Raw genomic sequence first — 16,086 nt, forward strand, 5'->3', positions numbered from 1 at the left:
GAGTAACAGCTCAGCTAAATAAGCAGTTGAGAGACCCTAGAGAAACCTTACTACACGTCTGTTTTTCCAGTAAGACTATAGAAAGAACAGTGATATAGCAACCTCAAAACTACACTGAACTTCATCAACTACTTCATAACTGCCAATCGTGCTCGAGAGTGGCCTGTATAACAATCAACTTTGAAGAACATCAGGAAGACTTCTACAGTCTGAATGAAGACCATGTGCCATATCGGACAGTCCTGGACTCAGCTGCAGCTTCTAACATAGTTGCTCGTGAAAGCATGCTTTATCGACTCAAGAGGAGAGCATGAGTGTGGCATTAGGACTGGATCAGCTTCTTTACGAATTGCAATGCCGCTGTCTTCAATAGAGGACACCTTGTGTGGACTTATCCTCGGTTCTCATGATTTCCACTGCTTTCAATATCTAGAGGAGGCCCCTCGCGGATTTCATTGCTCCATGATACTTAAAATGTATGCTGGTGAACACTTAAAACTAACAGACGGGAGAATAGTTCTTATGACAAGCAAGTGTTTCAGACATCTACTTCTGAGTAAGCATGAACTTTTTTACATGAACTGACTACTTCGGTCCTGCATGAAACCCCAACTCCATCTCACAGAAGTTGAGATATCTCATTTAGCACTGACCTGGACTTCTTCTTGCAGATTAAAAACGTTGTTAAAACACAAACTTGCATCTAATTATATTGCGGACGGTCCTCCCAAAGCCAGCAATCTATCACTGACTAGGAAATACAGAAGCACACTTTCACACTATTACATTAAGAATGTGCTTGGCCCAAATAAGGAGCTGCGTAAACTTCCAAAGAACAAAACTTAAACTTTAAGACCAGGGGATGTATCATTCCAGCCCTTCAGTCACAGGGAAGGCTCGCTTTAGAGCAGAAAGTGAAGAACAAGACATTTTACACCAATCACAAACTACACAAGGGCTATGTCCAGGAGAACCTGCAAAGGGTACCCCTACCCTCCCCCCAACTACACACCACCTCGTTGAGAGCAGAAACACAGCTGAAACTACACACTTGAGAGTTGAGAAATATTTTGCTTTCTAGTAGACCTTTCCTGCTTTTTACATAAAACGTAAGTCAACCAACCCCAGTGACCCTTGTCAGAGGCCCTTGGCCTGTTAATCTAAGACCTGTCTTTCAAAGCAGTCTCTTCATCTGTGACCTAAGATGACCAAACCTCAGCAAGCTGGATGGCCGCGTCCCCCACAGTGGGACACTAGAGGGGGCAACCCCTTAGTGTTTCCTCACTGCCCATGGGGGTGGGGAGGTGTTTAGTATTTTTTTCTGTGCCACCTGGCAGGGATATGGCTACGACTAGGGCGAGATCTCGTCTCCCAAGGGATGATGTCACTTCCGGAGGCGGCTGGCTTTTTAGGTGGATAACACACTTAGACATTCCTCTATCACCTCCAAGGAACTTACTTCATCAAAGTTCTCTACGCACTGCAAAGGGGCCATGAGATGTGTAGGCTACATTACAAAACGCCTTAACAGCAATTTCTTCAGGCCCATTAGCAGCTCTCCCCCGTTGCTTCTAGAGTGACCTGATTCGTGTCCAGACACGACAACGCAAGACCTACTGATACCCCCAACTCATTAACGTGTTGCAGTCTCTGAAATACCCACTTCAACGGTTCAAAAGACCATGTCTATTTTAAAACTAATTCAAAACAATCTTTGAAGAAAAAAAACAAGGCGCGCGTGTGCTCGAGCAGCACTCTGGCACACGCAGCGCGCACTACGCTGCGTCTTTGAACTACTGAAATACAATCGTGCGACAAGGATACAAAACCCGAAGGTTATTGTTGGGAGTACAATGGGACCGCAGCCGGACTTGCATCCTGAAGTTTGTCAGGGCGAAACTCGGCGAATGCGCCGAGTGACAAAGGCGGCCTTTCTTGTCAGGGGGGCGGCCTGCTGCGGCATTCCTGCCGGGGGGGCTCAGACAATGGCCGGTGTCTCCTTCCCGTGACTCTCGCCTCGGCAGGCACCGAGCGCCGGGTTTGTAATCCCACTGCCGGGCACGGGCCTGCTCGGGCTGTGATTTACGGCACTGGCACCTGAGACGCTGAAACCATACTCTCAGTCCGGGCCAGGAGGTCACTGGGAGCTTCGGGTGGGTTACAGTCACGCCTGCAGGTGGCGTTGTGTTATAGTAACACTATATGCATTCATAAGAGCTAACAATACCACTGGGGCAACCACGTGCGCTGTGAGATTATGAACTAGGTTTAGAGGGTTGGCTGGTTTAGAAGGCCAAGTCCTGCCGTTTTACCACACTCTGCTTGAAAACGCTTGTCCTCATTGAGAAAACACAATCTCTGCAGCTGTACAGCAGGTACGCACCTTGAGGGGACTGCAGACCAACAACTCCCAAATACTGTTTTCAAAGGGCCAGCAACTGGTTGGTTGACTGGAGTCACAGTACTGTGTGATATGCGTTTTGTCTCTTGTTTAGTAGGAAATCAGAATGTTAATACAACACTAAATACAAGATCTTGCTGGTGGATGATGTGGACCTGATCTACTTATGTAGCGCTGCATGCACGGAAAGCAGCTTCAGTGATCTTAGAGCATGATCTTGCCAAACAAGAGGAAAAGCAGTGACGAACACAAGGAAGCCATGGGAAACGCATGACGAGGAAGTACTAAAGTTTCTTACATACTAGAAGGCAGATGGACACTGCTGAAGTCAAAAGCATACAAGGGTGTAAAAACCACTGAAAGCTTACAAAGCTGGTCTGAACCCAGGAGATTTGCAAATGGTTCCTTGTAATGTAAGCAAAGACTTCAAAAAAGAAAGAGGTGCTTGTCAAGCGGAATACACCTTGGCCCATGAGTTTGTTGATACTTGCCTTGATATGAATGAGACTGATTTGAGATGGTGCTGAAACTCAGTGCTCTATTTTATGGTCTCAATATACTCAACTGGACACCACTGGGATGTCCTGTCTGGCTGGAGAAATGTTTCAATATTTCTATAGCACCAGGGATGAAAGATTGCCCATTAAGGGGTCAGCTTTGCAAAACAATGATAATGCACAGGTCCACTAAAGGATGGAGGACCATTTTATTTAATCTTTTTAGACTGAAGGGATGGGTTTCCGCTGGACGGAGATGAGGGTCTTAACATAAAGTTTCTGATATTGCTGCATCTGTGCTGCCCACCAACAGTCAAGACCCACAGCCATGCTAGATTTGCATAACAACAATGGAAATGCCCAAATTACTCAGGTAGATTACGTGGTTGTAAATCTACCTCGTGTGGGTATCCTCAAAATCTGCCACAGCTTCAGACCTCATAGGCCAAAGCTGGACACCCTTACGCTAGATGTCTGATGTGAGCACTTCTCGTCTTTATATAATGACTGGCAGAGATTGGTGGGGGGCAGAGATAGGGGGGACTTGGCATCACTTGTCTAGAAGTATTCATGCCCGGTGCCTAGATTGTGCAGATGGCAGTCACCGACATTCATTTTTGGCAACTGATTTATTTCTGATCACGAGAATCTGACCTAGAAAAGGGAAAAAGGAAAGGGAGGATAGTCAAACAGTGGCAAAAGGAGCAAGCTGGGATAGAAAAGGAGCTGCAAGTGTGAGATAGAAATACAGGAAGTACAGGATGGTGAAAGCAAATGGCTTGAAGTGGAATTAAAGACTGGGCATCCTTGTGGTTTGGCAACCCCTGCTTATGGCACCATCGGAGTCATAAGAAAACCTTTCGACCCCTATACTTATTTTAGTGTTTACCAGTAAAGCATTGTTCATGTCCTGTTACTAAGCAGATGTCAAGCAACTCAATGTCACACGATACAGCAACCAGTTCTCGCTTTTTAGTCTGCAATACTCTGTATGCCGGGATTTTTCCACAATTACAAATGATGAACCTGGGTTTGTAAAAGCACACAGGATGCTCCGACGAGCGTCCAGGCGCTAATCCGCATGGCTAAAAGTCTGAGCTAACAGCCGTATATTCAATTTATCAATAGAGTAAGGATTAAAGGGGGCATACTCATGGGACGAAATAAATGTGTAAAGCATGATTCGAAAAAAATGTCCGCACTGTACCCTCCCTCGTCTGTGAGGTGAGGAACAGTAGGGCCTGGCCTGCTGTCAAATACAGTAAGAGGGAATGTCCGGGCAGTGGGTGGGACACACCCCTCCGCCTGCCCGCTGAGGGGGGACATAAAACATGCTGTCGTTTTCAATCAAAGACGCAACAGAAGGTCCCGACAGAAGGACCCTCCGGAGCAGTTGTTCTAAACCCTCACCCGGCAGGGCAGCAGCCCACTTGTCTTCCAAAGATTAAACAAAAAAAAAACATTATCGTCACTCTCTCTTCGTCCCAGCCTTCTCCCGGGGCAGGATTGTAATAATATTCAAAATCATTTACCAGGACTGATTTAAGAATGAAATAACGTACAATGCATTCTAAAACAGCTTCCAATAATTAATGTAGCTGCCAGGTTCCTCGCTATAAACAACGCCCTGAAAAGCAAAATACACTGAGAGGGTGAAAGAGCGGGCAGGAAGAAAGTGACAGATAACTTTCAGATGTACTGTTTCCCAGAAGCAGCCACTGTTGTTCAGAAAAGCGGATACATACAACACGTATGGGAAAGTGCAGGGTTGGCGTGTAGAGAGCAGTAACTGGGGGAAGTTTTCTGTCCTGTCGCGTTTCACCCTGTCTGGGTATCTCTCCAATTCCCTTTTTATTTAGGAATATCGCGCTTCACGGATTGTAAAAGCGCAGAAAACAACGTGACAGGATCCGTCATACATGTTTGTGTAGGTTACTCACTCGTGTTACGTGTCAATTGTTAACGGGGCGGGAGTGCTGCCCGAGTGCACACCTTGAAGCGTGACTGTGGCCTAGCTCTCCGGATTTCCTTATCCCAAGATCCTTCTCCTCGCCCAGTTCCTGCTGATCTGAGGAACAGGGCAGCACCCCTCTACTTCCTGAAACAAGGGGGGCACGGGGTGGAAGGAGGAAGAGCTTACCTGCGTTATCCAAGCTCCGGGCTGGGGGTCACATAAGTTCCTCCTCCCCGGGACCCTGCGTGCGGGGCAATCACAGCGCTCGCAATCCAGGAAATGAAAAGGGAAAGCTCTGCCGAGCCAGCAGCACCCGGGGGCGGGAAGGACGGGGCAGGCAGTCAGCTCATCGGATCCAGTTCAGCTGCAGCCCGGGAAATCTCAGCTCAGCCCTGGCAACGCCGCTGGAGAAGTCCGCCCGCCGCCAGGCCAGCGCCAAGAAGCCAAACAACAATCCACACAAGCAGTGACAAACTGTGCCTGCCCCCGGAGCCAGCCACCAGGAGTACAGGGACAGACTCGGCGCCGGCTCGGGCCCTGCAGGGCAGAGGGGGGACGCGTGCTGCACTCGCTGCTCCCAGGGCTGCTGCTGCACCTTCCTGCCCGCCTCCGGCCCCTCCTCCTTCCCCTCCCCTCTCCGGTGCGTGGTGCGCTGGCTCCCAGCTCCGCAGGAAGGACAGCGGCAGCGGGTCCCCCTCGGAGCTGCAGTTACAATCTCCCCAGTAACATGGCGGCCGGCCTGAGGAGCGGGAGGGGGGCGGGCTGCCACGGAGCGGGCGGGAGGGAGGGGGTCAAAGGGAAAGTGCTGCTCCTGCGGGGGTGCTCGCCGCACGAGTCACTGGAGCGCGCGTCACTCCACCCACTCCTCTCCCACTCAGCGGCACCGGCTGAAGTGATCGCATCTCGCGCACACTTCTAGGGAGCTGTCATGACGTCAAACAGCAAAAGTTAACTCTGCAGTGACAGTCCTCCAGGACGAGGAGCTTTCCTATTAAACTCTATCGAGCGACTTTTACCAGCGCCCGACAAACTTTATTTTAGTGCGGTTAAATATTCCAATTTAAAGATGTCAGTGACAAAGTACAATGTAAATCTCCTTCAAGAGTCACACAAAATTGTAGCCTTGTTTCTGGGATAAGACTGCAACTTTGCAGTTCCTGTGCTGTTTTTCATTTTAACTACAGTGAGCACCGCACAGCAACATTCAGGTTTTCCAAATGTGAGATTAAATACTAAAATCAGAAACCATAGTAATTGACCATCTGCTCCTTGCCACTATGGAAGTGGCTCCCAAACAAGGCTGTCTCAAGGGATTGTGGAGTCATAGGCGAGGAACATTTATTGCACCCTGTCCAATGACCTCAATTCAACAAAATGCCCGGGGAAGCGAAAGTATGTCACTCTGTTTGACCATTCTCGATGACCAGGGACACTGGGATTATGCAGCTGTGGTGGGCCAAATTATGCTGCAGGGTAAAGTAAATTATGCCGCAAGAAAAGCCAAATTATACAGCATTCTGTGAGTGTATTACTTTAATATTTTCTCATTAGGTCTTGCCTTGGCAGCGCTTGCACTGTCTCTTCGAGACCTGTTGTATTCAATGGGCTGTAAGCTCTACCCATTTCCCTGCCCACGTTTTTAACTGGTGCCTTTAACTGTGTTTTGCGAAGGCTCTTTTTTCTTTGGTGAATTTGTGTAGTAGTCCCTCTTTAGTACCTCCTTGTCTACAGTTGTAACCTCCCATTAAGACTGCCTCTTTTACAAATGACCTTACTCTGATTGTTTTATTTTCAATTTGTGAGCACTATTATGTTACAGACTATTTGTTAGCTGATGTTGCAGGCATGTCATCTACCGACTTCCCCAACTTCGCCGACCGCAACGTAATTGCCGTCAAGATAGCTAAGGACTTCACAGCATTAAAAAAATATTATTATTATTAGCTTCTGTTGCAGGCAGAACAGCTCCAGACTTTAGCGACCGTATTTCCACAGGCATAAGTGTCACAATGGCTACGGACCACATAGCATTTCAAGCATCATAAATGTTTTTGCTACTGTTGCAAGCTGAACACCTACACACTGCACTGAGCGCAATTTCATGAGTCCAATCATTTTTTATTTATTTCTTGTTTCAACCGGGCCGTCGCTCACCGCTCTCCTCCATTACAGCTGACGCAGCCTCAGAGCCCCGCAAGCACTACAGCCGCATGGTATGGCGTGCGAGGCAGACTCAACCCGCCATACCACCAGCACCGGCATCCCGGGAGCCATGAAATACACATCATCATAATTTTTTAGCTACTCTGGCAGGAAGAACAACTATGGACTGCACTAAGCGCATTTAAGACAGCTATAATCAATTTTGTTTCACCCGGGCCGAATCTCACCGTTCTCCTTCAGGCAGCTGGCGCTACTTCGGAGTCTCACCAGCACTGCAGCTACTCGACATGGCGTGCCCGTGCAGACTCAATATGCCATACCCCCAGCTCCGACATCCTAGGAGCTATGAAATACAGTGCCCTCCTCAAAACGCACCCACGGGCCCCTCCCTGGTCTCCTCCAGGGCAGCTGATGCTGCCTCAGAGCCCTGCCAGTGCTGCAACTACTCTGCATGGCATGCCCAAGCAGATGCGACGCACCATACCCCCAACTCTGGCTCCAACGTCCTGGGAGCCACGATCTGTTGACATTTTCAAAACAAAGTATAGGTAACAGGATATAGGGCGCACTACAAATGATTTTGGCTCTGTTAGATTTACAGGTTGCTCTGATTGCTACTAGGCAGAATAGGAAGGTTACCTGACTCCCTAACTAATCCCCTGATTCCAGGTAATTAAATTGTTTCAAAATTCCTGCCGAGCAAAAATTGTGTATAGTATTTACACTTTCATACACTAAAGTTACCAAGTCCGTATATTGTCCATTAACAAGTAAAACACCAGAGTCCTAGTATAAGTTGATCCGTATTTATTCTCAACTCAATCTCTTTCATACCCGGGGCTGCTTCTCCTGCGTTTGCCACGTCTCCCCCTTCTTGTCTTCCTACTTGATTGTTGCCAAATCTCTCTCCTATGTTCCGGTTGCTTTTTCTGATTCTTTGAACTTCCACTAAAAAATTATTGTTGGAAGTTAAACTATCTCCACTAGGGACAATGGGAGCCTCAGTATTATCATCATTAGTAGATAAGCTACTTGTAGACGTATTAACAGCCGAACTCAAGGGAGTGGTAGTTCTAGTCTTTCCTTGCCCTTTAGGGAATAAGTAGTCAAATTTTCGGGCAAAGGTGAATACCCTACCCGCCAGATAGTCTTGTTCATCCCTCTTTATTTTACGTGCTTTCCTCCTCTTAATGTCTGCTTGTAGATTCGCCAATATCTCATCTAGTTTGTTGTAGTTTTTAATGGTTGCTTCTGGTAAATTTAATTGTTTTATTTCATCCTCAATAGTTTGTATTTCTATCAATAATTTCGCTATTTTGCGTTCTGCATTATCAATAAGGATTCTTATCAGATTACAAGAGCTGGTAGTTAATTCGTGCTCCCATTTATCAAGTAAGTCTGGTTCCAGGTCTTCATAAGCTGGTATAATAGACGATCTTAATCCTCTCGGGATTCGATTAATGGTTAGGTACTGTTTTAGTGTTACAGCATCCCACCATTTGTTAAGTTCCGCTATTTTCAGCCTTTCAAGTTTAACAAATTTGGCTCTAAGACCCTCTTGTTTAGTGTGTGTTGTAGAGGCTACCGCTACATTTATAGAGGAGCCTATGCTTAAGTTTTTAAATAAATCTTGCGCTTCTTGCTCACGATTCATGATTATTACAAGCCACAAGCGGCAGCCCAACCTAGTTAACAAAACAAAGTATAGGTAACAGGATATAGGGCGCACTGCAAATGATTTTGGCTCTGTTAGATTCACAGGTTGCTCTGATTGCTACTAGGCAGAATAGGAAGGTTACCTGACTCCCTAACTAATCCCCTGATTCCAGGTAATTAAATTGTTTCAAAATTCCTGCCGAGCAAAAATTGTGTATAGTATTTACACTTTCATACACTAAAGTTACCAAGTCCGTATATTGTCCATTAACAAGTAAAACACCAGAGTCCTAGTATAAGTTGATCCGTATTTATTCTCAACTCAATCTCTTTCATACCCGGGGCTGCTTCTCCTGCGTTTGCCACGTCTCCCCCTTCTTGTCTTCCTATTTGATTGTTGCCAAATCTCTCTCCTATGTTCCGGTTGCTTTTTCTGATTCTTTGAACTTCCACTAAATAATTATTGTTGGAAGTTAAACTATCTCCACTAGGGACAATGGGAGCCTCAGTATTATCATCATTAGTAGATAAGCTACTTGTAGACGTATTAACAGCCGAACTCAAGGGAGTGGTAGTTGTAGTCTTTCCTTGCCCTTTAGGGAATAAGTAGTCAAATTTTCGGGCAAAGGTGAATACCCTACCCGCCAGATAGTCTTGTTCATCCCTCTTTATTTTACGTGCTTTCCTCCTCTTAATGTCTGCTTGTAGATTCGCCAATATCTCATCTAGTTTGTTGTAGTTTTTAATGGTTGCTTCTGGTAAATTTAATTGTTTTATTTCATCCTCAATAGTTTGTATTTCTATCAATAATTTCGCTATTTTGCGTTCTGCATTATCAATAAGGATTCTTATCAGATTACAAGAGCTGGTAGTTAATTCGTGCTCCCATTTATCAAGTAAGTCTGGTTCCAGGTCTTCATAAGCTGGTATAATAGACAATCTTAATCTTAATCCTCTCGGGATTCGATTAATGGTTAGGTACTGTTTTAGTGTTACAGCATCCCACCATTTGTTAAGTTCCGCTATTGAGATTGAGTTGAGAATAAATACGGATCAACTTATACTAGGACTCTGGTGTTTTACTTGTTGACATTTTCAAGTTTGTTTGCAGGCAAAATTCACTTCTTGCCCTGAGCCTACATCCTGGCTTGGACTGCCTGGCTCATCAAAAGGTAGACATATTTTCTTTTTAGCAACTTTGTTTCACACAGCACTGCAGTGCTGGCAGAAAAGTGTTTCCTATTGTGGCTTTAGAGTAACAGTTTTTTTTTGTATCTCAATGGACTGATGTCAGAAAGCAAACGAGGGACTCACATTATTTTATTATTTGCACTGGCTGAGTTTTGTGTGCTGTGCTCAACAATTCTGCCTGTCTACCAAGTTAGTTAGTTAGTTATAACTTTATTACATTTTCTTTCAAATCATGAAGGTACATAAAAAAAAACATCATGCAATGTAAGAAATCGGTATCCCAAATCTCCCAACATTCAATACAAAATATACATAACATCCACTTAAAGATAAAAACGCATAGAATAAAATAGCTCATCTCATTAATTAAAAGAACAACTGTCCTATTAAAACCAGCGGTCTATAATTCATTTTCAGCTGCCATTAACAACCCCTGATTAAAAAAAACGTGCTGAATAGTAACAAAAATTGGGTGCTTTTAACATCTGGAGAAAGAGAAAAACTAGCTGCACTTGAGTAAAATCCTTATTCAAAAGAAGAGGGCAGACTAAATTGTGGCACAGCCTATTAAATCTAGGACATATCATAACAATATGGAAAGTATCAGAAAGGGAAACTTGATCGCAAGAACAAGGAGGTGGAGCCAAGACTATACACAAAGCCGCTCTAGGTAACAAAAGCTGATAAATCTTGTTATACCTGAAGTATGTCAGGAGCCTCCTATGATATGAAGACATTTCCCACAGTATATAGGGTTGTCGGAAGGAAAGCTTATGAAGGGCCAAGGATTCCCTTTCTGAGGCCGCTCTTTCAAAAAAATATGTTTTACCCAGAGAATGTCTCTCTTGACTATCCCTTAAAGATTGGAAAACAGCACTGGTCGACCCAAAGACTTAAAAGCAACCTTGATATAGGCTAACCAAGAGATACTCAGTGCTCCTTCCAATGCATACAATTGTGTATTATGATCCTATTAAGGAAGAGATCTTCTTTCAACCAGACTGATAGCCCGAAGTTCAGGGGACGGAGGGCAATCCAGTATGTTATGTAACCACTACCTGCTTCTTCATGCAACCTTTCTGAGGGGATGCTTGCAGGATCTTTGAGGAGGCCCCTAAGGAAAGAGTTTGTAACCTGTAGCTGGGGACATGATCCATAACCCCAAATCTCACAGCCATAACTGGCCAGTGACACACATTTAGCCTTGTAGACCTTTAGCATTGCCTCTACATTAGTTTGGCCCAAGCATCTAGCTAAAAGGGCAACCCCTGCAGTGGCCGATTTAAGTTTCAGCTAATGTTTCTTCATCAGTGGTTGCCAAGAAACCTGAAGTCTAAAAGAATTCCCAGGTAGGGAAAGTGCTCAGCCGTAGAAATGGATGGACCCTTTGACATAAAGCTTTTTGACCTGGTATTCCTAGGTCCCACCACCATCACATGGGATTTGAGATGATTTGTGGAAAGGTCCTGGCCTTCCATATATCCTACATAAAACTCTATTAGTTGTTGCAGCCTGTTGGCAGTCCTAGACATGAGGACAGCATCGTCCGAATATGAAAAAGAACTGTCAAACGGCGAGTACCTACTATTGGGACGTCTAGATCTTATTTATTTATTTGCAAGGTTTTATAAAGCGTGAACAAAACCCAGAACGGGTATCAGAGCGGTGAACAGAGAGGACAATTAGTGTTTCTCATGGGGAGACAGTAAAATTACAATACAACAAAGTTAGAATAGGAAGGACCAGGTGAAGGCCCTACTAGAAGAAGCTGTGCAGTTTAAGCAAAGCACTGCACCCCAAGAACGATACAGTACAATTTGACTCAAGTACAAAATTAAACCATATTAAAGAGAAAGATTGTCAGGCATACATTTCAATACACAAAGTAAAAAAGATTGTCAAGCACTCGAGGGAAGTGATTATCACAAGAACATAGAGGCTATTGCTTTTGAAGTTCTTCCAAAAGTAGCCATTTAACTTGTTTCTTACAAAAAGCAGTTGAGAGATGATGGTGAATAACCAGGGCAATCAATGATTAGGGTAGACCGATGATGTTTCCTGACCTGGGGACATAGAAGCAACTATCATAAAGAATGTTAAGATGTTTCTGAGTGTATTCCACTTGGCTCCTGCTGGTTTGGTGTCTGGTAATGTAATGCTGTAATCTTATGTACACAGCTAAAGATGTCAATGTAATGTCATTAATGCTGCAGTTTGTTTCTAATAAAAACTGTTTAAAAAAAAAAAGCAGTTAAGGGGTTGGTTCTGATTTCCCTCGGAAGAACATTCCAGATTCTTGGCGCCAGCCCTGAAAAGGTGCGAATTTAGGTTCTTTTTTTGTTGAATTTGGGTGGTTTCAGGAGTAGGGTATTCAAGCTTCTTAAGGTTCGACCGGAACCAGAGAGCTCGAGTTTCTTTGCCAGGTAAAAGGGGCGATTGCGGTGAATAGCTTTATGTGTCAGACAAGCTCGTTCGTTCAAATAACTTTATTTCGATTTCTCAAAGGAAATCATAAAAGTATGTAATTAAAAATATAACAACATCAGACAAGCAATCTTGAAGCGGATCCTTTCTTCAATGGGAAGTCAGCTGTTGCAAAGTCATCCTGTGCCCTGGGCCCCCTCCCAACTTTTTGCTGACTGATGCTGGTGGTAACTGATTTTGACTGACCCCGGGCTCTGCCTAACCAGGCCCAGGGCCAGTGCTCTGCTGAAATGAACACATTAGAATACAGTTAAAACACCCAACATACAATAGGGTACACTATGGTATCGTGGGGTACCCCCCTGTAATTGACATGACCTACCCCATAGGCCCCTAGTATATAATAGGGCAGGGGATTGAAACTACCTAGAAGTCCCCAGTACCCTGGGGGTATGGCAGTTTAGAGGCCAGCAGCTTTTTCTGCACTAGCATGTGTGCAGTTCTGAAGCCTGAGGTCAGTTTAAAAGCATCACTGGGTGCCAGGACTGCTTTTAAACAGTAAATTGTGCACAAACTCGACTTTGGTGGTAGGGGCACTTAAAAAGGGAAACCTGCAATGTTTTGGCATATTAGGGACCCCCAGGGCCTCCCCTAGGTATCCCAGGGGTGGGAGATCAGTTATCTATAAGGTACACCCTTATAAAATCAGTTTTTATATGCCTGATACAAGTAAAATTTCACATTTCACTCCTCACATTGTGTTAAAGTGCTGCTCAAATTCGACTTTGATGCTAGGAGCACTGGATAAGGAGGATCTGCAATATTTCTGCAGATTCAGAACCCCTAAAGTCTCCCCTAGTTGCACAGGGGATAGGGGTCCTGTAGAAATTAGGGCACTACTTATAAAATATGTTTTTATAAGCGCTGGTGATAGAAAACTGGCCCAAGTCATTTTCCCAATTGCAAACCCCATGGCCCATAGGTTAACATGGTAGGAAGTTATTGATTAATAAATATTGATGGGAGAGGACAAGCCGGACCATTCAAAGACTTCCTAGAATGATAGTAGTAGTAGGTCCAACAATATTATATTGTTGACTTTTTCCTAAAGTGTACATACAAGAAGTTATAAGACATTCTTGCTTGTAACTCCAAATTCAGCCTTCCGGTGGTCTGCCCTGGTTGGTCAGAGTTAAGTGGATTAGCCAGGCTGCTTTGAAGAGGTGATAAAGAACCCCTGAGGTTAACAACTTTGCTGGGAGGGCAGTGTGCTGGTCTACAGGAATGCCAGGCCAAAGGGTGGAGTCGTAAACCATGCTCTTCAAAGGCAGAGGGGAGGCCTGAGTTTCAGTTTCACTCTTACACTTTTAACCCAGAGTCAGGGCTAGGCTTAAGGAAGGTATGTGCAGATAGTAGGGAGAGAGTCCATGGAAATAAGCCATCCCAAGGGGGGTGTTTAGCCAGCTCTTACCTCCTTGCTAGAAAATCAGCCATTATGGATTTGGAAGACCTGATGCACTCTGGGACAAAATAATGCCACACTCTACAGGATGTGCTCATAACTATGAGGAGTTACCCTGCTCTCATTGGTCAGAAGTGACCTGTTGCTTGACCCCGAGAATTTTGAATAAGTATCTGAGAGGGGCAGAGCCTTCCAGATCTGCTGCTTGAAACTAACTGAAGCAAGAAGCGCCCTGCTGAGAAGTTTTGCTGTGCAAAGGTTTTTAAGGCCTGACCTCTGAAGACTGCACCAAGTTAAACTGCAGCCCTGTAGATACCCTTGCTGCAAAAGGACTAAAGAGTGGACTCCCTGCAAGCTACAGGTTAACAGAGCTCACCTGGACAGCCCTGCAAAGAATTCCCAGCCTGGAGTACCAGTGGATTTGTAAGGGTTTGGTTAAAGTGGATTGCGGAATTGAAGTTTCACACTTTCAAAGACACTCTTGGAGATTCCAGAACCTTGGATTGTGTGTTGGATACTTTGGGACCCGCAAGCAGAACTTCAGGAAGGAGTTCTAACTGGACCCCGCCTGCTGGGGAAGGCGGCACATTTGGTGAGATTCTCCAGAATACGTCTTAAAGGTGTCCCTGTCAGAGAAAACTAAAAGGGGCACTGTTGGTTTCTAAGCACTAAAAAGTGACTAATCTTTAAAAATTCATAACTCTGGTTCCCTACAGTGGATTTTTTTTCGTTTTGGTGTCATTTAATGGATTAAAATATTACCTATTTTTATAAATTGGTGTTGGGTTTTGATTTTGTGTTGTGTCTTAATTATTTACTGAAATGGTATTTTTGAATGCTTTACATACCTGTCTTTGAAGTTAAGCCTGTCTGCTCGCAGCCACACTACCAAGGGTTGAGCATAGGAATCCTTTTCTAAGACCTATGCTGGGTCCTATCATGTGTTAGTGGCCTTATTGCCAGTGGTGGACCTACATTTGCCCCTACCAATAACCCACCTTCCAACACCAGTTAAGTTGAATTAGGTCAGGTGTAATATGATCATGCTTTCTGGAGCCTGTGATTAGTCAGGCAGAGGCATTCAGAGTAGCTCTTAGTGGCGCTAACCTTGCTTTAGGAGGCCCTGCTAGGGTTACCAAGCCATATTCAACTCGCGAGATAACAAGTGATTGGACTGCTGATTGGACGGGGAAACAAACCTTTACAACACAACTTTTACAACGCACTACCATTACAACAAAACTTTTACAACGCAGCATCCATTACATAGCATTCCATTACAACGCAACCATTACAACGCATGACACTACAACGCATACCATTACAACGCATGTTATTACAACGCAGTCATTACAACGAATACCATTACAACGCATACCATTACCATCCAACACTTACCCTACTGTTGCAACCCCTGGAGTTAGAATAGTAATTTTTACCCCTACTCTATCCAACACTTACCCTACTGTTGCACCCCCTGGAGTTAGAATAGTAATTTTTACCCCTCCACTATCCAATACTTACCATACATGCAATGCAATGTTATGCTTTGTAATGGTATGCGTTGTAAAGGTAGTATGTGTTGTAATGGAATGCGTTGTAAAGGTAGTTTTTAAAAATTCGTTGTAATGGCATGCGTTGTAATGGATGTTGCGTTGTAAAAAATGCATTGTAAAGGTGTGCGTTGTAAAAGTATGTGTTGTAACGTCATACAACCGATTGGACGTCCTCAAGAGGTAGGAATGGTTTGATTTTCCTGAGAGTGTTGCACTGATGGTTTGCACTCTTAGTAGTGGCCCTGATGTTTCCTTGCATGTTTAGAACTTTGTCCAGAGTGACACCTAAAGAGCAAGCAAAGTCCACCACGTGCGGGGAGCAGTTGAGTGCGACATATCTTTGATCCAGTTTTGTGTTGGAGTCTCTTGGTTGCGAGGTGTAATAAGGAGAAATTCTGTTTTGAGTGCATTTAGTAACAGAAGGTTATGTGTTAGCCATTGTTGAGTTTTTTGGAGCGCTCCATTAAGAGTTTTAGGGCCAGATGTAGGTAGCCCTTTACCGGTCGGCAACGGCCGAAAATCGGTATTTTCGTCCGTTACCGACCGGTATTGAGCAATCGGGATGTAGGAGACCGAAAATCGTCCGAATCGGTAAATTTACTGAATCAGTAAAGTTACCGAATCGGTAAAATACCGAATCGGATAATTTACCGAATCGGTAAATTTACAGAATCGTAACGGTTTGCGAATCGGTAAATTTACAGAATCGGTAAATTTACCGAATCGGTAAAGTTACCGAATCGGTATTTTACCGATTCGGTAAATAAGAAGTGGTAAAATTG

General features: G+C 44.5%; 1 protein-coding gene across 1 annotated transcript in view; it reads right to left on the reverse strand.

Moving 5' to 3' along the window:
• YES1 (YES proto-oncogene 1, Src family tyrosine kinase) overlaps window positions 1-5,782 on the reverse strand; it is a 307,066-nt gene extending 301,284 nt beyond the window's left edge. Inside the window, exon 1 of the mRNA XM_078687455.1 lies at window positions 5,039-5,782. The gene's annotated coding sequence lies outside the window, so the exon portion shown is untranslated. The remainder of the gene's footprint in view (window positions 1-5,038) is intronic.
• Window positions 5,783-16,086: the final 10,304 nt, after the last annotated feature.

The sequence above is a fragment of the Lissotriton helveticus genome, chromosome 4_1, assembly GCF_964261635.1.
Source record: "Lissotriton helveticus chromosome 4_1, aLisHel1.1, whole genome shotgun sequence".
Classification (NCBI taxonomy): domain Eukaryota; kingdom Metazoa; phylum Chordata; class Amphibia; order Caudata; family Salamandridae; genus Lissotriton; species Lissotriton helveticus.